Raw genomic sequence first — 18277 nt, forward strand, 5'->3', positions numbered from 1 at the left:
TTTTTGCTAAATCTGGCAACCCTAGTGACAGGACAATATGGTAGGTGAACCTCAAAATTTCTGAAAATGGTGTTAAAGTACTAGGACCTTGTTGTGTGTCAGCAGAGTTGACAACTTCCACAAACGGTGCTGAATCCTCCAGGATCTGAGGTTTGGTTACTAATTCTCAGGTGACAGTCCCCTCTCCAAACACTGAGTCCCTCCTTACTCTAGGAGCTGTGGGACAAAAAGAGAAAATAGGAGTTTGCCAAACAGGAACAGCTCTGGTCTGCAGCTCCCAGCGTGATCAATGCAGAAGATGGGTGATTTCTGCATTTCCAGCTGAGGTACCTGGTTCATCTCATTGGGACTGGTTGGACAGTGGGTGCAGCCCACAGAGAGTGAGCTGAAACAGGGCAGGGTGTTGCCTCACCCGGGAAGAACAAGGGGTTGGGGGATTTCTCTTTCCTAGCCAAGGGAAGCTGTGACAGACTGTACCTGGAAAATCAGGACACTCAGTGAAAATACTGCACTTTTCTCATGGTCTTAGCAACCGGCAGAGCAGGAGATTCTCTCCTTTACCTGGCTTGGAGGTTCCCATGCCCATGGAGCCTTGCTCACTGCTAGCATAGCAGTCTGAGATCAACCTGCGAGGCTGCAGCCTGGTGGGGGGAGGGGCGTCCGCCATTGCTGAGGCCTGAGTAGGTAAACAAAGTGGCCGGGAAGTTCGAACACCAGAGCTCCATAAGGCCTACTGCCACTATAGACGCCACCTCTGTGGGCAGGGCAGAGCTGAACAAAAGGCAGCAGACAACTTCTGCAGCCTTAAATATCCCTGTCTGACAGCACTGAAGAGAGCAGTCATTCTGCCAGCACAGCATTTGAGCTCTGAGAACAGACAGAATGCCTCCTCAAGTGGGTCCCTGACCCTCATATAGCCTAACTGGAAGACACCTCCCAGTAGGGCCCAACAGACACCTCATATAGGTGGCTGCCCCTCTGGGATGAAGCTCCCAGAGGAAGGATCAGGCAGCAATATTTGCTATTCTGCAGCCTTTGCTGGTGACACCCAGGCAAACAGGGTCTGGAGTGGACCTCCAGCAAACTCCAACAGACATGCAGTTGAGGATCTTAGAAGGAAAACTAATAAACAGAAAGGAATAGCATCAACATCAACAAAAAGGACATCCACACCAAAACCTCATCTGTAGGTCACCAACATCAAAGACCAAAGGTAGATAAAACCACAAATATGGGGAGAAACCAGAGCAGAAAAGCTGAAAATTCTAAAAACCAGAGTGCCTCTTCTCCTCCAAAGGATTGTAGCTCCTCACCAGCAACAAAACAAAGCTGGATGGAGAATGACTTTAACGAGCTGACAGAAGTAGGCTTCAGAAGGTTGGTAATAACAAACTTCTCCGAACTAAAGGAGTATGTTCTAACCCATTGCAAGGAAGCTAAAAATCTTGAAAAAAGCTTAGACAAATGACTAACTAGAATAAACAATGTAGAGAAGATCTTAAATGACCCAATGAAGCTGAAAACCATGGCATGAGAACTTTGTGATGCATGCACAAGCTTCAGTAGGTGATTCAATCAAGTGGAAGAAAGAGTATCAGTGATTCAAGATCAAAGTAATGAAATAAAATGAGAAGACAAGATTAGAGAAAAAAAGAGTAGAAAGAAACAAACAAAACCTCCAAGAAATATGGGGCTATGTGAAAAGACCAAATCTACTTTTGATTGGTGTGCCTGAAAGCGATGGGGAGAATGGAACCAAGTGGAAAACACTCTTCAGGATATTATTCAGGAGAACTTCCCCAACCTAGCAAGACAGGCTAACATTCAAATTCAGGAAATACAAAGAACACCACAAAGATACTCATTGAGAAGAGCAGCTCCAATACACATAATTGTCAGATTGACCAAGGTTGAAATGAAGGAAAAAATGTTAAGGGAAGCCAGAAAGAAAAGTCAGGTTACCCACAAAGGGAAGCCCATCAGACTAACAGCAGATCTCTCTGCAGAAACCCTACAAACCAGAAGAGAGTGGGGGCCAATATTCAACATTCTTAAAGAAAATAATTTTCAACCCACAATTTCGTATTCAGCCAAACTAAGCTTCATAAGTTAAGGAGAAATAAAATCCTTTACAGACAAGCAAATGCTGAGAGATTTTTGTCACCACCAGGCTTACCTTACAAGAGCTCCTGAAGGAAGTACTACATGTGGAAAGGAACAACTGGTACCAGCCACTGCAAAAATGCCAAATTGTAAAGACCATCAACACTATGAAGAAACTGCATCAATTAATAGGCAAAAAAACCAGCTAACATCTTAATGACAGGACCAAATTCACACATAACAATATTAACCTTAAATGCAAATGGGTTAAATGCCCCAATTAAAAGACACAGACTGGCAAATTGGATAAAAAGTCAAGACCCACCAGTGTGCTGTATTCAGGAGACACATCTCATGTGCAGAGACACATATAGGCTCAAAATAAAAGGGTGAAGGAAGATCTACCAAGCAAATGGAAAGCCAAAAAAAAAAAAAAAGCAGGGGTTGCAATCCTAGTCTCTGATAAAACAGACTTTAAGCCAAAAAAGATCAAAAGAGACAAAGAAGGCCCCTAGTCTCTGATAAAACAGATTTTAAGCCAACAAAGATCAAAAGAGACAAAGAAGACTATTACATAATGGTAAAGGGATCAATTCAACAAGAAGAGATAACTATCCTAAATCTATAAGCACCCAGTACAGGAGCATGCAGATTCATAAAGTAAGTCATTAGAGACCTACAAAGAGACTTAGATTCCCACACAATAATAATGGGGGATTTTAACACCCCACTGTCAATATTAAGACAGATCAACAAAACGGAAGGTTAAGAAGGATATCTGGGACTTGAACTCAGCTCTGCACCAAGCAGACCTAATAGACAGTTACAGAACTCTCTGCCCCACATCAACAGAATATACATTCTTCTCAGCAGCACATTGCACTTATTCTAAAATTGACCATATGATTGGAAGTAAAACACTCCTCAGCAAATGTAAAAGAACAGAAATCACAACAAACTGTCTCTCAGACCACAGTGCAATCAAATTAGAACTCAAGATTAAGAAACTCACTCAAAACCGCAAACTACATGGAAGCTGAATAACCTGCACTGGAATGCCTATTGGGTAAATAATGAAACGAAAGCAGAAATAATGATGTTCTTTGAAACCAACGAAAACAAAGACACAATGTACCAGAATCTCTGGGACACAGCTAAAGTAGTGTGCAGAGGAAAATTTATAGCACTAAATGCCCACAAGAGAAAGCAGGAAAGACCTAAAATTGACACCCTAACATCACAATTAAAAGAACTAGAGAAGCAAGAGCAAACAAATTAAAAAACTAGCAGAAGACAAGAAATAACTAAGATCAGAACAGAACTAAAGGAGATAGAGACATGAAACCCCCTTCAAAAAAATGAACGAGTCCAGGAGCTGGTTTTTTGAGAAGATCAACAAAATTGATAGACCACTAGCAACACTAATAAAGAAGAAAAGAGAGAAGAATCAAATAGACACAATAAAAAATGATAAAGGGGATATCACCACCAATCCCACAGAAATACAAACTACCATCAGAGAATACTATAAACACCTCTATGCAAATAAACTAGAAAATCTAGAAGAAATGGATAAATTCCTGGACACAAACACACCCTCCCAAGACTAAACCAGGAAGAAGTTAAATCTCTGAATGCACCAATAACAGGTTCTGAAATTGAGGCAATAATTAATAGCCTACCAACCAAAAAAAGTTCAGGACCAGATGGATTTACAGATGAATTCTACCAGAGGTGCAAAAAGGAGTTGGTACCATTCCTCCAGAAACTATTCCAATCAATAGAAAAAGAGGGAATCCTCCCTAACTCATTTTATGAGGCCAGCATTGTCTTGATACCAAAGCCTGGCAGAGACACAACAAAAAAAGAGAATTTTAGACCAATATCCCTGATAAACATCGATGTGAAAGTCCTCAATAAAATACTGGCAAACCAAATCCAGCAGCACATCAAAAAGCTTATCCACCATGATCAAGTCAGCTTCATCCCTGGGATGCAAGGCTGGTTCAACATATACAAATCAATAAACATAATCCATCACATAAACAGAACCAACAACAAAAACCACATGATTATCTCAATAGATGCAGAAAAGGCCTTTAACAAAATGAAGCAGCCCTCATGCTAAAAACTCTCAATAAACTAGGTATTGATGGAATGTATCTCAAAATAATAAGAGCTATTTATGACAAACCCACAGCCAATATCATACTGAATGGGCAAAAACTGGAAGCATTCCCCTTGAAAACTGGCACAAGACAGGGATGCCCTCTCACCACTCCTATTCAACATAGTGTTGGAAGTTCTGGCCAGGGCAATCAGGCAGGAGAAACAAATAAAGGGTATTCAATTAGGAAAACAGGAAGCCAAATTGTCCCTATTTGCAGATGACATGATTGTATATTTAGAAAACCCCATCATCTCAGCCCAAAATCTCCTTAAGCTGATAAGCAACTTCAGCAAAGTCTCAGGAAACAAAATCAATACGCAAAAATCACAAGCACTCTTATACACCAGTAACAGACAAACAGCCAAATCATGAGTGAACTTCCATTCACAATTGCTTTAAAGAGAATAAAATACCTAGGAATACAACTTGCAAGGGATGTGAAGAACCTCTTCAGGGAGAACTACAAACCACTGCTCAATGAAATAAAAGAGGACACAAACAAACAGAGGAAACTTCCATGCTCATGGATAGGAAGAATCAATATCGTGAAAATGGCCATACTGCCCAAGGTAATTTATAGATTCATTGTCATTCCCATCAAGCTACCAATGACATTCTTCACAGAATTGAAAAACAACTACTTTAAAGTTCATATGGAACCAAAAAAGAGCCCACATAGCCAAAACAATCCTAAGCAAAAAGAACAAAGCTGGAGGCATCAAGCTACCTGACTTCAAACTATACTACAAGGCTACAGTAACCAAAACGGCATGGTACTGGTACCAAAACAGATATATAGAGACCATTGGAACAGAACAGAGGCCTCAGAAATAACACCACACATCTATAACCATCTGATCTTTGAAAAACCTGACAAAAATAAGCAATGGGGAAAGGATTCCCTATTTAACCAATGGTGCTGGGAAAACTGGATAGCCATAAGTAGAAAGCTGAAACTGGATCCCTTCCTTACACCTTATAAAAAAAATAATTCAGGATGGATTAAAGACTTAAATGTAAGACCTAAAACCTTTAAAACCCTAGAAGAAAACCTAGGCAGTACCATTCAGAACATAGGCATGGGCAAGGACTTCATGACTAAAACACCAAAAGCAATGGCAACAAAAGCCAAAATAGATAAATGGGATATACTTTAACTAAAGAACTTCTGCATAGCAAAAGAAAGTACCATCAGAGTGAACAGGCAACCTACAGAATGGGAAAAAATTTTTGCAATCTACCCATCTGACAAAGGGCTAGTATCCAGAATCTACAAAGAACTTAAACAAATTTACAAGAAAAATACAAACAACCCCATCAAAAAGTGGGCAAAGGATATGAACAGACACTTTCAAAAGAAGACATTTATGCAGCCAACAGACACATGAATAAATGTTCATCATCACTGGTCATTAGAGAAATGCAAATCAAAACCACAATGAGATACCATCTCATGCCAGTTAGAATGGCAATCATTAAAAAGTCAGGAAACAACAGATGCTGGAGAGGGTATGGAGAAATAGGAACGCTTTTACGTTGTTCATGGGAGTGTAAATTAGTTCAACCATTGTGGAAGACAGTGTGGCAATTCCTCAAGGATCTAGAACTAGAAGTACCATTTGACCCAGCGATCCCATTACTGGATATATACCCAGAGGATTATAAATCATTCTACTATAAAGACACATGTGCATGTATGTTTATTGCGGCACTATTCACAATAGCAAAGACTTGGAACCAACCCAAATGCCCATCAATGATACACTGGATAAAGAAAATGTGGCACATATACACATGGAATACTATGCAACCATAAAAAAGGATGAGTTCATGTCCTTTGCAGGGACATGGATGAAGCTGGAAATCATCATTCTCAGCACACTATCACAAGGACAGAAAACCAAACACTGTATGTTCTCACTAATAGGTGGGAATTGAGCAATGACAACACTTGGACACAGGGTGGGGAACATCACATACCAGGGCCTGTCGGCAGGTGGGGGACTTGGGGAGGGATAGCATTAGGAGAAATATCTAATGTAAATAACAATTTGATGGGGGCAGCAAACCAACATGGCACATGTATATCTATGTAACAAACCTACACGTTGTGCCCATGTACCCTAGAACTTAAAGAATAATAAAAAAAAAATAAAGAGAGAGAAAATAAATATTCAATACACACTGGCATGACTGGCAATAGCTCAGAGGTTTCATACAGGAGGTCGCAACTCTTAGTGGGATGTGAATCCAGATCATGCCAGTACCGGGGGCAAGGTAGAAAAAAATAGAATAGGCAGAAATGTGAGATGGGGCAATGAATCAGAGTGTATCACCTGTATTTTTCTCCTAAAATAAACTATGTGTGTACACTGGCTAACAATACTTCTTACTATAGTCATGGTCCAAAATCTTGGAAAGCCACTGATATGATGTTGAGACTTGCCTGGCATTATTGTGAAAACTGTGTTGGATCGACAGTGAGGATGTTAGTTTTACACTCACGGGTGAGGGTAAGCTTTGCTTTGTTCTGGAAATATTACCCTTCTGGAACCACCTTATCTCTTTTTGGATTCTGCAATCCCTGCAAACAGATGCCAATGCTGCATTTAAATCAGAGGTCCTAGTTTTGTTTCATTTTGCTATAACTACTTTCTGGAAGCACACATTGGAATTCAACATTGTTGCATCTAATCTTAGGCAATAAATATAAGTGATATTGTGGGACCAAAAAATCCATTCTGTGTAATTGATCATCTGCAGTGAATTTACAAATTACATAGTCTCAACATTTTTTAAAGAAGAAGGTTTCTGGTACTTAGAAACTCAAGGGACAAAACTGGCTCTCAAAACTCAGGAGATTAACCCAGTCATTCACAGTAAGGTCTATCTCGAAAATCCACACATTAAAGGATCCCTTGAGGTCAAATTTTTGAGTCTAATAACAAAATGATACTGAGCTAAAAATCAGTGGGGGTCAGCCATAGGGCAAAAATGAAAGACTGCCTGAAATGACTCTCCTTTTTCAACAATTTAACTTAGACCTCAGTTAGCAGGAGAAGTGTCATGGTAAAAAATAAACTGCATCATTTTATTTTAAAAGAAAACTATTGGCACTCCATGTCAGTCCCAGACACTCTAGCTAAACTTCAAAACGGAATCCCGAGTCAATTGTTTTAAAATAGACTCTACCTTCCAAAAACACCTGATATTTGACTATTAGTTTCTTCACCCACCATATCTGCATCAAGACCTACCTAGGGTGATTAAAGAGTGGCATCTCTTCATCCCTCCTCTTCCCCCTATCCTCCCCCTAAATCTCACATGAACAGGGAAGCAGGGCAGACTAATCTGTTTGTGAGGTTTGTGCTTGCATGTGTCAACGTGCGCTATGGGATCTTAATATTGATTGCTGTTTATTTTTAGGTGTATTGGTTTGTCTGCAAAGGATAATATATCATGTTGATATCTGACAGCTTCCTTCCAACTAAGACCTTGCAGCATGAATCCAGCCCAGCCCACTTGCCCTCCCGGCTAGACTCCAGCTGTTACTCCTCTGCCACTGAAAATTGGCAGCACCCTCCTCCCCACAACAGATTTTGTGTGTGTGATTGATTGGGATTTTATTTTGGTTTTTCCTGTTTTTAACTTTTCCCAAGAGATACACGATTCCCAGATGATTCTTCACTAGCTTGCAAAATTCAGAAAGTGGCCTCTGCAGGAGAACTCTGACCCTTTGCTTTTGTTTGCTTATTCACTTACTCTAAAGAAAATGAACTTCTGGTCAATACCCACTTGCTCCAGAAAGGGCACAGCCACTAAAGTACACCAAAAAATCTAAAAGACATTAAAACTATTTCAGGACCAGAGAAAACAACTACCTTTCTCAAGGATCCCAGCACATATGGACAGGCAAAATATAAGAACCCTACAGTCTTTGTCTGATAATAAGCTTAAGAGAAAGCAATTTTCCAACCCAGAGCTCTCTTCCATGGTTTACCTCACAAAAAGCCTGGGGTGGGATTTTTTTTTCCTTTGAATAATGTTCCCCTTCACATTCAGTTGATAAGAAGCCTTCTTTTGTGAGAGCCATTTGATGTTCAAAGGGCTCTTCAAAATGCATGTGGACAGCCTTTGGAGAATTCTTAGAACACCAATCTAAATTTGGGTCTTAATAACAGGAAAGTTTTGTCAGCTGTAAACAAACTTCAATGCCAAATTCTAAAAAGTAAGAACAGTTGTCATCGGCCCCTGAAGTCAAGGGTAGGTTAGACATCGACAGTTCACACACTTCCATCCCTCACCATTTAAATGTCAGAAACAGCCACTACTGGACAGAGGATACTGTCAGGCTGTCACAAGTAAATCCAATTCTCTGCTGGGCTGCTGTCCAGTCATAACACAATAGTGCAGAAGTATCCATTCTCCATTTTTCAGAAAATTTCTATAATTAAGACACTGCTCTGGGCTTCCCATAAGCATATGAAGCTCCAGGAGCACACAGGGGAAGATGTAACTAAGACGTGAATCCTTCTCCCCAATTACTTCTTTGTAAGGTATTTTCCAGCAAAGAAACAGACCTTAAACCCCTAGGAAAAGTAGGCAGGAACTGAGTCAAAGGTAACAGACGAATTGCTGCTGTTTTGCATTCCCACCACTTGGTAAAACTCTAAAAACAAACAACTTTTAGTTTGGGTTTTATTTGGGGTTATTCTTTTCACTTTCAAGGAGATTCGTTATTTCTCAGTCCAGAAGAAGGAATCTCAATTGTCTTGCAAAAATTCAGAATGTGAACTCTAGAGAGCTGCCTTTTTGCTTTTTTTGTTGGTTTTTTTGTTTTGTTTTTGTTTGCTAATTCTAAGGAAAATGAATTTCCGGTAAAAACTACTTGTCCTACAGCCACTAAAATACAGTGAAACACCTTTACAGTAACACTTACCAGTCGACCATTTGATTCCCCTGTTCTGATTTACCTTAGCCTCTAGTTAACCATAATAATAAAACTAACCAAATGAATTGGGCACTTACTAGATACATCTTACTGTTTCACAAAACTCCATTTAATCCATATGAATTCTCCTTCAACTGGGAGTAGGGGAGTGCAAGACTAGTCCCACCAAAACATAAATTGTGCAATGAGTTAACACAGAAGCTGCTGGCTGGGCACGGTGGCTCACAACTCTAATCCCAGCACTTTGGGAGGCCAAGGCAGACAGATCACCTGAGGTTGGGAGTTCGAGACCAGCCTGACCAACATGGAGAAACCCCGTCTCTACTAAAAATACAAAATTAGCCGGGCATGGTGGTGCATGCCTGTAATCCCAGCTACTTGGGAGGCTAGGCAAGAGAATCACTTGAACCTGGGAGGCGGAGATTGCAGTGAGCCTAGATCATGCCATTGCGCTCCAGCCCAGGCAACAAGAGCGAAACTCTGTCTCAAAAAAAAAAGCTGCTGCTACTAGCTCTGTATTTTCACTACACCTAAACCTACCTCCCAAACCCTCCCAACACCACTCCTGAGTCACAGACCCATACATCCAACTCAACTTGGATATACGAAAAGCACTACAAGCTCAGTCTCTCCAAAACTTAATCTGTCTTTTTTACCAACCTTCTCTTCCTCCTGTTTTCTCTACAGTGGTAGTAAATGGCATCAACATCCACCCAGAACCTAAGCCAGAAACCATTCTAGACTCCAATCATTCTAAACTCCTCCCTTCCCCTCAACCCCCATATCCATGTCCACTGACCAAGACAGCCTTCACATTCCCCTCAGCTTGACAAAACTTTAGAGAGGCTTCTTGACTCTAGGCCCTGATCTCCCTTTTCTTAGAGCATTTACTTTGGGAAATACATAAATTCTTTCTCGTCCTTTTGAGATGTGTGTAAATGTTTTTAGAAGCCTCTTGCCAGTTTTTCAACCTATGCCTGTTTTTCTCAAGGACTTGAGAACCATCTCTTTGAAAATGTAAATGTCAAGGAAGATAGTCCCAGGCTGTGTGGGAGGGTAGGAGCCTAACTTCAACCAGCACCTTGCTCTAAGTTGTAAAACTATCTCCTGTCCATAAGAGAAAGTTGACTTTTCCTTTGGGTAAAGCCAATGAGCAAACACAAACCACCTCTGTTCTCCCTCTCAATCCAGCTGTTAAAAATCCTCCCACCCTCCATTTCCGTAGAGTTGAGTTCAGAGTTCTGTTCTCTCTCCCCATGACAATATCCTTGAAAAAAGTCTGTTGTCTTGTCTGTTTAATTTTGGCGCAATATTTGCTATGACACCAGCCAACCCAACTCCTTGACACCTGTCAAGTATTGTTTCTGGTTTTTTTTCCTGTCTCATTCTAGGGCCAAATATTTAATTCAAGTTGCTGTCTCACTCATCTAGATGACTACAGTCATTTCCTAATCAGCTTCCCTGATTTCAATCTTTCTCCCTTCCAATCCCTTCCCTACACTGCTGTAGCTAAAATGGTTCAAAAACCAATGTTTAGTTCACATACTCCCCCTACTTAGAAACCTTCAAAGCTTCCCCACAGTTCCTATGATGGTGGGACCACACACATCCAGGTTTCCCCGAGACAGTCCTAATTTACACATGTTGTACCAGGTTAATTCTCAGCTTCCTTTTACTCTAAAAATGTCCCAGTTAGAAGATAATAACACCCTAGTATAGTGTCTAAGGACTAACCTCCACAATCATCTAACATTGCTCTTCTACACACATCATACTTCAAACACAACAAACTGCTTATGGCAATGGACCTCAACCCTGGCTACAAATTAAAATCATCTGGAAAGTTTTGTAAATGCATCTGTGATCCAGCTCAATACCAGACTAATTAAATCTGACTTTCTGGGGGTGGGCATTAAGCGTTGATACATTTTTTTTTTTTTTTTAATGGACTCTCACTCACTCTGTCACCCAGGCTGGAGTGCAGTGGCGCCATCTCAGCTCACTGCAACCTCTGCTCCTGGGGTTCAAGCGATTCTCTTTCCTCAGCTTCTCAAGTAGCTGGGATTACAAGCATGTGTCACCACACCTGGCTGATTTTTCTATTTTCAGCAGAGACAGGGTTTCACCCTGTTGGCCAGGCTGGTCTCAAACTCCTGACTTCAAGTGATTCTCCCGCCTTGGCCTCCCAAAGTGCTGGGATTACTGGTGTGAGCCACCGAGCCCAGCCTGATAGATTTTTTTAAGTTTCCCAGGTGACCCTCATGTGAAACCCAACTATAATAAAAACTGCTGACATGTGGTTGCCAGGTCAACCATCTGTGAAGCTTTCTCTGGTCTTTCACAGTAGCCTGTACATGCCTTTATTGCAGAACTAACACTGAATTACCATTATTTATTTACATGTCCATCAATAGCTAAGTTCTGTTGATTCTGTGTTTAATCTGTCTCTTGAGTCTGTATCTTCATCTCGTTTTCCTTCACTAGTTCATCATCACCTCTCACCCAGGTGACTGCATAAGCTCCTGATTGGTTTTTCTGCTTCCAATCCTCCCCACCCAAATTGCTCCCAGTTATCTTTTGTAAAACCAGTTGAATGGTATCATTCCATTATTCAACTTTGTGATGGCTCATCACCTACTATAGGATAATGTCCAAAGTCTACGGTATAGAATTCAAAAACCTTCCCAAGAGATCCCAACATGCCCTAGATTCCCCTCACTTCTACCAACACCCGCCTCAGTCCCACGGGGTGACTCATTCATCTTTGATCAAGCCACCATGCTTCTACCTCAAATGCCTTATTCTCATTTTCCATCAGGCAAACTCCTTATTTTTAAAAGTTCCACTGAAGTATTGCTCCTGCAAAGCTGTCCCCAGCCAAGAATTAATTGCTTCCTCTTCTCTCCCACATTTTCCCACTTTAAATAGATATAGATCATTCATCACCATTTGGCTTGCATTATGTAAATGCCTGCCTCTGTCACTGGATATGAACATCTCTAGGGCAAAGGTCAGTGATACTAGCAACTATCACCCTCAGTAAGTGATTGCTGAAGTCATTTCAGAAAACATTTTTAAATCCCTAGCTGGTAAATTGAAGATAAGCATCTTTAATCATTTCTGTCGCTTCATCCATTGAAGAAAGTGGCAGTGGAAATAGCTTAGATCTCCAAGTCCCAACATTATAAGAATTGGAGAACTCAAAGCAACCTTTGGAAACTGGATCCAATATACATTTTGCTGGCAAAAAAAAAAAAAGGCTCTTTCCAGACTAAAATACTTCCAAACATAAAATCTATTAAGCTATTGCCTTCTACCTTTTAAATTTGGATTTTGAGTTTCAATCATGTTTACTGAAAGGTCACTTATTGATAGAAATGACAAAGCCAAGTGATTTCTTACAAGATCTTCAGAGTGTTCAAGGATGGTTTCTCATTTCTAACCTTTATAGTATAGTTTCAAAGCCTCTGTTTTTATGCTAACACAAAATGAGCTGCAAACTTGACAGCGATAAACACTTCTGTCCCATCAAAAGACTGATACTGCACTAGAAAATCTGCTAGTTCCCTAATTCTGGGTTAGTAATGGTTTATTTATATAAAAGTAATATCAAATGACAAAGTCTCCCAGAAACTTCCAGGAATTACTTCTACTATTTTACCAAATACCAACATGGAATCTGCCTCTGCATTTTGGGTAAATGCAGTCTTAAAAGAAATGCACTGGGGTGGGATGTATAATTTTATTTTTCTGAAATATCCCAAAACATTCTTTTCTCTGAAAAATCTCAAATTCAGAAATGCAAATAAATACCTTGTGCTACAGATGAAAATATCTTACTAGCTCCTTAAATCATCTCTCTTCTATAAACAGATTGTTACTTGGACCAAGTGTGTGTGGATCTCCTCCCTCATGGGCAATATAATGAGGTGGTATCCACTGAATTAGAATTTATGCCAGCAAACATTTTTTAATAATTGTGTATTTATTTTATTGTATCTTATTTAAAAAATATATATATATACCTAATATAACACTCCCACAGATATTGTGGCTTAGAATGAGATAATAGTTGTTACGGCTGCAGTAAACCATCTTATTCAGATTGAATAAAGCACTGCACCCTGGCGTAGGCGTGAGTGTTTCAGATCTTTAGTAACTGAACTTCTTAACTGTCTGGAAGCATTGCTAATAATAAACAATGGCCTAGACCTCTAACATGCCTGCTCATATGGCATATTCCACACACATCACTGTGCTCCTTCTAGGCATGTATAAGCATATGTAATTTTATCAGAAAAGACAACTAATTGTCCTTGGCCCTTTCTGATCATGTGCGCATGTGAGTGAGACTGTCAGTACTAAGTAAAACCAAAATTAAAAAATAATACTATTGAAGTAAAACTTCCTCTGTGTCTTAAACTAGGTAACATTAAACCTACTATTTCCTTATTATTGACGGCCCCCAAAATTTCATTCTTCTCAAGGAACTAATTTTTAGTTTTGCATTTTATAAATCAATGACATTTATAATATTTGAAATGTTATATGTAATTTTAATCGTTATAGTATTTACAATTTGATACTCTATAATTATAGCATTTATAATTTGATATTTTTTCTCTGTACTTTAATAACAGCATGGGGCTTTTAAATTTTATTATTGCAGTTATCTTCTATTTGTGATAAGAAACTGGTTTTTACTGGTAGCAATAATATAACATTTCCTTTTAAAATGAATTTAAAGTTAAAATGGAAGAAGTCTACTCAAAGAAAAATCGTAAGAAAATAAGAGTACAGAGGACAGGAAGACATGAACATGGCATAAAAGACGTGCTTTGAAAACACTGTCCTAGGGAAAAACCCTTTACAGAAGTAAACACTGTTCCATAGAAAGTGAGCAACTCACAGTTTTGCCACCGCCAGTTCCTAAACCTGGAAGCACATGAGCAGACAACCATGAAGAATGTTGCTCTGGAAAACATGGATGAAACTTAACATGGTTTTAGAGCATTTGGTTTTTTTGATTGTATAGAAAAACTCTAACAGAGATGAGTAATTTTTTTTGTTGAATCAACACCCAGATAACACAGATAACAGTTTAGCCCTTTTTATTTATTTATTTATTTTAGATGGAGTTTTGCTCTTGTTGCCCAGGCTGAAGTGCAATGGCGTGATTTTGGCTCACCGCAACCTCCGCCTCCCAGGTTCAAGTGATTCCCCTGCCCCAGCCTCCCAAGTAACTGGGATTACAGGCATGCACCACCACGCTGGGCTAATTTTGTATTTTTAATAGAGACGGGGTTTCTCCATGTTGGTCAGGCTGGTCTCGAACTCCCAACCTCAGTTGATCCACCCACGCTGGCCTCCCAAAGTGGAGTTTAGCGCTTTTATAAACCCTCAACTCATTCCTCCTTTATGTAATGTAAGATCTCAAGCTTCTCAGTGACAGTCACCACTGGAGGGTGAAAAATAAAGAAACACTATCTCGCAAGTATCCTCACCAACCAGAGAAATATTAGGTTGTGCATTATCTTTCTTTGTTGGTATTTTAAAAATAGGGCTCTGTACACACATATTTGAAGCTACATTCTAGTGCATATGTTTTTACAAACCCAAACTCTCCATTCTGGAGATTTCCTGAGACACATCCCTTATGGAGTCATGTACGATAAGCTGGGAGTTACTGTCTCCTTTATCACCATTATGAAAAGCAGAAGCTGCTCTCAGCAACTGAGACACTATTCGTTACTCCCTACATTGGCATGCTATAATTACTTCAGACTGTCTAAATTTTCTCAATGATAGTCAAATGCAGTTAGAAACCGTAGTTAACTTGCTACAATAAAGATAAATTGTAGAGAAACACAATTAAACTAAGTTATTTCCATTCTTATTTTAATAACATCAGAAAAGAGAGTTTGAGGTAACACGGCAACTCCATAGTTTGCAATATAAAGTGGTAGTAGTAATATGATTTTTATAATAAAAAAAAAATGGTGTGGCAGCAATACAAGCCTATCCTGATTAACATTCCTAACCTTGCAAATATGCAGGAAAAAATCTTTTCTACAATGATAAATTCCAAGATTAAAAATGGTTCAACTATACTTTGACAGATATTACATTGATACTGTGTATTGTCAAGCAAAAAAGTAAAACAGGTTATAAAATAAAATCACAAACTAGGAATGTAGGGAAGCAACACCATAAGGTACACTTGGAAATTTCAGTGTTCTTCTAGTGCTTTTTCAGTAGTAGTCATCAAGAATTTCTAACGCACCCAAACTGCATAAAAAATAAAGGAGACCACTGAGAAGATTATTGTAGATATGCAGTATGGAGCATGCCACCAGTTGTCCTTCAACAATCATTCTCCACTTCTTTTATAATAATAGAACCTCCTATTTTCAATTGAGTACATAGATAAAGACTACATTTCCCAGACACCACTTAAGAGAGGTGTACCAATATGACTTCACTTCTGAACGATAAGATGTAAGGGAAAATATCAGATGAAACACCCAGAACGTGTCCTTAAAGGAAAGGGCACAACCTGCCACTTTCCCTTTCTCCTTCCTGCTGGCGGGAGGACAAACCTGATGACTGGAACAGGAGCTCTGTCTTAAGCTAGGAGATGCCTTATGCATAGGGCTATAATGTATATATTATGGAATGATAAAGTGAGTTTATCTGAGAAGAGAGGTTGGTAGATCCAAAAAGGGGTCTACCTCCTTTTCATTTAATAATCTTCTGTACTCTTCCAGTTTTTTCTTTTTACTGTGGACAGGAAGTAAGAGGAATGTGCGAGAGGGACTGAGGAAGAGAGTTAAAGATGTGTCAGAATGAAACGAACTTAAAGAGAAGAGAGAAGATCTGAGCAGTGTAAGGGGTGTGCTTTAGTGGGTGCTGCTGGTGCTCTACATATATCCCCGTTACAAGCCGGCATGCTAATCCTTACCTGTGGGTATGGTTATCCCTCAATTTCCATGGGGAATTGGTTCTAGGACCTCTAGCAGTTACCAAAATCCACAGATGCTAAAATCCCTGATATAAAATGGTGTGGTGTTTGCATATAACCTATGCACAGCCTCCCATATACTTCATATCATCTCTAGCTTCATACCTAATACAATATAAATGCTATGTAAGTAGTTGTTATACGGTATTGTTTAGGAAATAATAAGAAAAAAAAACTGTACATGTTCAGTATAAACACAATTTTATTTCTGAATACTTTCCATCTGCAGTTGGTTGATCCCAGGGATGCAGAACGCATGGATGCTAAAAGGGCCGACGGTATTGCCTGAAGACAACTTAGAGCTGTCCCCTTCAAGAGAATTTACCTGGGCCAAAGGGTGATTGCCTTGCCCAGGAAGCCTACCCACCACCTTAGGAGGCAGATCTTGACCAATGACTGAATAGAATATGCTTTAAGGTAGGATCAATTTCGTGGCTCACGCCTGTAATCTCAGCACTTTGGGAGGCCAAAGGAGTTCAAGACCAGCCTGGGCAAGATAGTGAAACCCCATCTCTACTAAAAATACAAAAATTAGCCAGGCATGGTGGCACACCCCTGTAATCCCAGCTACTCGGGGGAACTGAGGCATGAGAATTGCCTGAGCCTGAGAGATGGATGTTATAGTGAGCCAAGATTATGCCACTGTACTCCAGCCTGGGCAACAGAGCAAGACTCTGACTCAAAAAGATGTAAACCTCGTCTCTACTAAAAATACAAAAAATTAGCCGGGTGTGGTGGCGGGCACCTGTAGTCCCAGCTACTCAGAAGGCTGAAGCAGGAGAATGGTGTGAACCCAGGAAGCGGAGCTTGTAGTGAGCCGAGATCGCACCACTGCACTCCAGCCTGGGCGACAGAGCGAAACTCTGTCACAAACAAACAAACAAAAAAAAGATGTAAAAACATAATAAACATAAAAATAAAAGATGGGGTCCATTTAATAGTAAAATTTCCACTCCAGGGTTTGTGGGGCCTTTGTGGGGCCAGAGCTAGCTAGTCTGCAGTTGAAATCACATTCTTATGTATCTTTTTTCCCTTGCCTTATCCTACTTTTCTCCCACCTCTTCTATTGCATGCACTTCCCCAATAAATCACTGGATTTACTAGGGCTCCATGTCAAGCTCTGCCTCTAGGGAACCCAATCTAAAAACCACCACACGGGTTTTCTCTGCATTGGGAGCAGTTCTCCTGCCACAGCCCCCAAACCTCTGAAAATGTAGCCTGCTTCAAGTTCCTCTCCACCTCCTCCTTGGTGAGGAACTCCTCTCAGCTGCTGAACCATCCACTATCTGCAGGGGTGCTGAAATGACCAGAGACATGGACAGATGAGAGCCTCAGCAGCTTAGCAGTCTCATGTCCCCATACCTCACTTGCCCATAGCCACAGCTTCCAAACCAGAGCCATTCCCAGGGACATCGACACAGCACCCAAGTTCACTGGGGCTGGGGCTGCCACAGTGAGGGTGGCTAACTCTGGGGCTGAGACTGCTATTGTGTTTGGGAGCCTCATTATGGTCATGCCAGGAACCCATCTCTGAAGCAACAGCTCTTCTCCTGTGCCATTCCGGGCTTTGCCCTCTTGGGGCCATGGGGCTCTTTTGCCTGATGGTAGCCTTTCTCACCCTCTTTGCCATGTGAAGGAGCCATATCCACCTCCCACAGTTCTTTCTCCCATGTCTTGTCTGCCCTATGTGTTCGTTTTCCTGTACCTCCCCAGGCAGCCTGGGGCACATGGTTGGCTCAGGGTTTGACGGAGGGAAGACAAATAAATAATCTATTAATAAGGGGGAAAAAAACACAATACTGAATTGATCCTACGGAAAATAAAATTCACTCACTACTGTTTCATAATTTACATTGTATTTTTTCCTAATAAAAATGGAAGATATTAAAGATTTAAACAAGGAACAGCATACTTTCAAACCAGCACACCAGTCTAGAAGGGTGTCGTCTAGAAGAGTATATCCACCTAAATTATTTTTCAGAGTGGCGTATTCAAAGCATGACCCTCTAAATAAAGTTGATCTGCTTTTTCT

At 40.3% G+C, this 18277-nt stretch overlaps 1 pseudogene; it reads left to right on the forward strand.

The window, feature by feature from the left end:
• The first annotated feature begins 15696 nt into the window (after positions 1 to 15696).
• On the forward strand, positions 15697 to 17879 carry LOC102120662 (ATP synthase F(0) complex subunit C2, mitochondrial pseudogene; annotated as a pseudogene).
• Positions 17880 to 18277: the final 398 nt, after the last annotated feature.

This window comes from Macaca fascicularis, chromosome 7, assembly GCF_037993035.2.
Source record: "Macaca fascicularis isolate 582-1 chromosome 7, T2T-MFA8v1.1".
NCBI lineage: Eukaryota > Metazoa > Chordata > Mammalia > Primates > Cercopithecidae > Macaca > Macaca fascicularis.